This window comes from Ochotona curzoniae, unplaced genomic scaffold (assembly GCF_017591425.1).
Source record: "Ochotona curzoniae isolate NIBS_2020 unplaced genomic scaffold, NIBS_Ocur_1.0 contig_4645, whole genome shotgun sequence".
In the NCBI taxonomy this organism is placed as follows: Eukaryota; Metazoa; Chordata; class Mammalia; order Lagomorpha; family Ochotonidae; genus Ochotona; species Ochotona curzoniae.
The window spans coordinates 2,662,767-2,668,766 of record NW_024466353.1 but is presented as its reverse complement, the minus strand read 5'-3'; the positions used below and the strand labels follow the sequence as shown (position 1 = coordinate 2,668,766).

The 6,000-nt window shown below is 44.0% G+C and overlaps 1 long non-coding RNA gene across 1 annotated transcript in view; it reads left to right on the top strand.

Moving 5' to 3' along the window:
- Positions 1–760: 760 nt before the first annotated feature.
- Positions 761–6,000, top strand: part of LOC121161158 — a 42,870-nt gene continuing 37,630 nt past the window's right edge. The window contains exon 1 of the long non-coding RNA XR_005884644.1: positions 761–810. This is a non-coding gene — a long non-coding RNA (uncharacterized LOC121161158). The remainder of the gene's footprint in view (positions 811–6,000) is intronic.

The window sequence follows — 6,000 nt, the reverse complement described above, 5'->3', positions numbered from 1 at the left end:
TTTGTCCCATCAGTGTCGCTGTCCCGCAGCGACGGACTTGGTGCACGGAGCCGATAATAACACGCGTGGACCCTGACTGATGGTCAAAGCCGAAGTTTATTAGGGGCATCAGACTTTATACTCTGAAAGTCCGTATGAGGTAGGGGAGGAAGTATCGAGCTCACAAACAAAACCATCAACTGTTATCGCACTCTAGATTGGAATTCCTTTAGTCTTTACATTTTGCCAGGTGTTCTCATTTACATGTTGTTTACTCAACCCGTGGTATGCAAGAGATAGCTATTTGGTTGTTTCTTATGCAAATACTGCCCAATGAACTGCAATCCTGTGCTGCTGACCTTCCAGGGACACAATGTCCTCCTACACATCAGTAACTCTGGAATGTGTAAAACGGGCTTGCGGCTCGACAATTTCAAGTCCCTTGGGGCAAAGAATTGTGCATGAAGAGCTGGATCATGCTCACCTCAAAGGAAGCGGTGGGTTCCTCCCTGCCCCCTTCCAGCCCCCAAGCATCCCTGTGTCCCCTGGAGGACACAAACCTGGAGTGGAACTCCACAACCTTTGTTCATCAGGATTTTCACAGTGCTCACCATGAGGCGGGGAGAGAGTGTTACTGGCTTTTATTTTTGTCCTTCCCCATACGATTCATCCTGTTTCTTCAGCTTGTGTAAGAGCTAAGTGTTTTCACAGAAGTCCTGTCTTTGCTGCAAAAGGAACAGGTGTCAGGAAGTCAATTTCACAAGGTTCCAGAGAAGCCACAATAGTTACTTACTATCTGTGGATTAAAAATTGAAGAAACATTGTTTGGGGGTAAGTTATAGGATCTGTGTCTTTTTTTTCTTAATGAAATCTTAAGGGACTTTTCAGGAGCCGCTATGAGGTGGCAAGAGACATGGAGTTCTATAGATTTTGGCATGGTCTGATTGCCAAGACCGTAGACAAAATTATTTTTCTTTGCTCTTTTAGTGTCGTCTGCCTTCCTTTCCAGGCAAATTATAATGTTATGAAGTACTGATTGTGCTCCTTTCCTGCTGGAAAAAAACAATCCAAAGAGATTCTAGGAGAATTGGCCTAGCAATCCCTGGTTCCTGGTAAATGCGAAAATAGAAATTATACCAGCTCCAACTTTGTAAGGGGCAGATCTTCAGCAGCAGCCACTGTCCTGTAGGAAAGAGTGTCAGGGGCTTCTGGAAGTTTCCTCTGCGAAGTTTACAGGTGTTTGTAGGAAGGAAAGACGGTTGTCCTGCTTCCTGGCAAGATGCCTTCCGAGCAAAAGTGCATGGTGGCGGCCAGATGACACAGCCCAAGGAGAGCCCACTGTGGGAGAGGAAGCAGTGGCTCTTCCTTCTGCCCGAGTCCCCACAGGAAGACAGTTTCCACCCAGAGCCCACGGGTCTCAGTTCAAAGCTACACACAATCGGTGAAACTGCTTTGTGCAGGTTTACGGAAAATGCCAGAGCACGGGAGAGAAGGCACGCAAAACCGGAATGTGGTCGTGGTGCCTCTGTCTGGTGGCCATACAACAGCTCTCGTGGGCTCCTTCCGGTCACTCGTGATGGGAATGCTGTGGGGAACTCGCCACCAGATGGCCATACATGTATTATCGCCCCACCCACACAACTGCTGTCCACAGACTGAACTTGAGCAGCGTGGGTTTAGTCTCTCAACCAACTGCCTGTTAAGTGCTTGCTGTTTGTCAAGAACGGTTTTTCACAGTGGGACAGATCTGGACTTTGCTTTCCATCCCTAGAGAAAATAAGTGAATGGATTAAAAATACGAAATAAAGTGTGCTTTCATAAAAGAAAACAAAGGAATCTTTTCCCAATGGGGAATTATACAAACTAATAACCCAGGATGGTTCCCCTCTCCCAAGAGGAAGTAGGGAAGAAGGAGAAGAGAGGTGCAGAGGATGGGCGAGGAAGTTTGAATCCAGAAAATCTCTGGGGATATCTGGGAATGGGAGGTGGAGGGGGGTAAGAAAAGACCTACATGGTTGGAAAAACGGAGGAGGTTCTGAAGCCCAATGAGACTAAGATAATGATAAGGATTATTTTTAAAGCCGCTGGATTGGGCTGATGTTAAAGCTGAGAAGCAGACAGCTGGAAAGCTTCAGCCGTCTCCTGACCCATTATGGTCAGATCTGTGCCAATCCAAGATGGTAGTGATTAACTGCAAGTATGCACGGCCTGTGCGTGTTTGCAGCGTGATGTGCGGATGCTGTGTGGTCCACGATTGACTGGCATGTCTCATGTGGCTGAGGATTGTTCTCTGTGTGGTTCTGGGGGGATTGCTTCATTGGAGCGGGCAGCTGGCTTGGCTCTTCACGTTCTCTTGGCATGGGGCAGGCACACCAATCATCTGGTAAATTTGATTTAATCTTTAGCTCCAAAAAAAGGTTGAGGCTATGATGAATTCAACTTCAGACACAGTGAACAAATTGCCTGTTTGGGTGAAACATCTTAGGTTGTAGCTATGGAAAGAACTCCAATTCTGTCCCGTCTCTGCCTGAAACGGAGTCAAATAAGAGATCAGGAAGTGGAGACAGGAATTTTCTTTTTTTTTTGAAAAATTGGTTTTTGTCTTTATTAAAGAGTGTAAGAAGAGTATAGATGCATGCGAGAGGGCATTTAACTTTTCTCATAAAGGATTTATTTCTGAAAATTTGTTCATATTCATATCTTCGGGTATTTAAATATTGCTAAGATGGTATCAGAGGGTTATATTATATATCGTCATCCTGGCTTATTATAGAATTTCCATAAAAATGCAGTAATATAAAATGTGTCTGGACATGATTCACAATGCAGAAGATTAAGGGATTTAGTCTCTGGAGCAAGTCCAGGGTCATGCATGTCCAGTTCTGAATCATTTAATAGGAAATTCATATTACTTACCTTGGGGCTCAAGATGGCCATTAAAGGAACAGCTGCTGGAGTTTGAAGAGTGGCCACTTTGAAGGTGGGTGGTGAGTGATAGGTGTCATATATTTATTTTTATTTTTATTTTTATTTTTCATGATACAGTTCCTTAGGTTCAGGAATATTACTTTTCACCATCTCTCCCCCACTGTTTCCCCCCTGTTTTATTACACAGTGTAATCCTTCAACAGCAGTCACAGGTCTATCACCCTGCTATTTAAGTATATTCCAACATTGTAGGTAAAGGCAATGGTAGAAAATCCAGCATACCATTTTTAAGACAGGTGTCATTTGGTAAGTGTCAGATCTGTCTTCTGGGAGCCAGCCATACAGAGGCCTGAGGGGTCAGGAAGACTGAATTAATTAGTACAGGGATAAGTATTCTCTCTCTCTCTCTCTCCCTCCCTCCCTCTTTCTTACTCCTTTCTCCCTCAGTATTTCCAGTTAATCCTGACAAATAGGAATTTTCAGGGATGGGTATTCGGTGACTAAGATGTTTCTCAGGAGGCCAGCATCCCACACTGAAGCACCTGGCTCACATTCCCAGCGATGCTTCCAACTTCAGCTTCCTGCTGCTGTGCACACCTGGAGACAGCATGTGGTAAACCAAGTCCTTCAGTCCCTGTCACTGCTGTGGGAGACCGGGATTGAGTTCCTGGCTGCTGACTTCATCTTGACCCAGTCCTAGCCATTGTGGGTATTTGGGGAGTAAACAGGCAGATGAAAGGTCTTCAAACTAAATAAAAAAAACAAAGGAAAAGTTAACATAAGACTAATCCCAGAGAGGGGGGTCTGCAGGCTGCTGCGGAGGTAGGCTGCCTACCACGGAGAGGTGCTGCATCCAGCGTGGTGACTGTGGAATGGTGCCAAGCAGCACTGTGCCAGGTACAAGATACTCTGCCCGGGGCCTTGCACATGTTGGCTTTGTTAATACCTATAGGAACCCAGTGAAATGAGTGGCATAATTTTGTCAATGAGAGAGGCAGGGCTCTTGGAAAGCGTGAACTGTGTAGGAGAACCTTTGCATCTGGTGGCATTCAAAGGCTTTGGACCAATGCCCACAATAAGTAATATGTTTTCCATGCATGAAGCATATATCACCATGCAGGTTTACATATTTGAAACAAAAGTGCTCAAAAAAAAAATCAGTCATTGCTGTTACTTTTGCAAGAATATTTGATATTTTCCTTTTTGTTTCACTTTAGAAACAAAGTTGTTACAAAAATCGTTAGTTATTCACAATATGTCATACATGTATGCACATACAAATATATAAGCAGCTACTGTGATGCTAAGTCAGATCAGACTCTGGCCCCTGCTCTTCAGTCACTGAGAAGCTGAATGACTGAGCAAAACATCCCTCCGAGCTTGAGGTCTGAGCCATCATCTCTAAGATGGGATTGACCCCAGCCTCTTGAGTTTGCTCAGCCACAGGAAGGAGCGTCAGGAGCTCAGCTGAGACACAGAGATCAGTGGTTTTAGGTAGCAGAGAAATGGCTTAAAAGGGACAAACCAGCCTGAGAGCGACTGGCAGACCTTTGGTCACTCACAATAAGGGGTGACTGATGTCTCGTAGCACAGCAGGTGGCAGTCCTACCCATTCCATTTTCCCTGAGGGAGGGTCAGGTGCGTTAGCAGACCGCGGGTGCCGTCTTACTGGCCATGAGACAGTGAGTGGTGCGTGAAAGGCTGTGGGAGAGTGGCTTGCAGGACCCTCTGCCGCTCCCTAGGGAGCCTTTGGCGGAGAGATCTGCATGGAGAACGGCAGGGCTGAGCAGAGAAGGACATCCCTCCACGAACGCACCTGAGCTAGCACCAACATCGCCCACACTCCATTGCAATCCTGCAACCCGCTCCGTCTCCTTATCCTACTTTTTCTGTTCAGTTGCTTACATGTTGCTGCACATGCCGGTTATTTCTTTTTCTTACTAACTACTTTGCAATGGTAGTTTGTTTCTCCATCCATCTGTTGGTGAACACTTGGGTTTTGTTTTTTTTTTTTCCAGATAGTTACTACCAAAACGCTCATGTGTCTTTGCCTAGAAATCTATCAGATAGACGCCACTGAGCGGAATGAATAGTTCCTTCATGGGTACTTCAAAATTGAATTAAAACTTATGAAAATATAAATCCATGCGGATTTTTTTTCCTAATACATGTTTTTCATGGACTGTCGAAAGATAGCGGATGTCACATTTTTTGCACCAAAGATTTTTAATCATATCCCCTTGAACGTTTTGAAATACCATTCTATGTCTTTATTGAGTTTTTCAAAGAAGCTGCCAATCAGGGATCCAGCGGGTCCACATCCTCCCATCTGTTTGATATGGCTGCTGCACAACTTTTCCGTTTGTTAGCAGGTGCATATTCGTCTGTAATTTTTTACTCTGCTGCGTGAGGATGTTCAGTCTCTTTTTCTGTACTCACTGTCATCCTTGGATCTTTGGTGAAATATCTGCTCAAACTTTTGTCCTTCTCTACATTTGCATTGTCCCTTTTCTTATTGAGCTGTGAGAGATCTAGATATATACTGCAAACATGTCAATATTTGTTTTGAAAATATTTTCTCTCTGGATTGCCTTTTCATTTTTCTTAACAGTGTGTTTTGAAGAGTGGAAAAAGCTTTAACTGAGAGACTGATGCTTTTATTTTTCTTAGAACTTTATTTTTTCTGATTTAGTTTTGTATGCTGATGAAATGTTAACTGTGTGGTAACTGATGAATTCATTGATTCTTAGAACTTCAGGCTTTTACTGTCCGCAGTGCAGTGAAGCCAAGAGCAAGGAAACACTTTGAAATTAACACGAACACATGAATTTTTAATGACCTATTGTCGGATAACCCAAGGATCATTAAGAAAGTCATGGAGGAAATGTAAATACTTTTAAAACTAATTCTATCTATGAACTATATGAACTTGGTTCTCTTTATACAAATAAAGTATTAAAAAGTAATAAAAATTAGGGCACAGCGAGGTAGCCTAGTGGCTAAAGTCCTCGCCTTGAATGTGCCAGGATCGCATATGGGCACCAGTTCATATCCCAGCAGCCCCGCTTCCAATCCAGCTCCCTGCTTGTGACC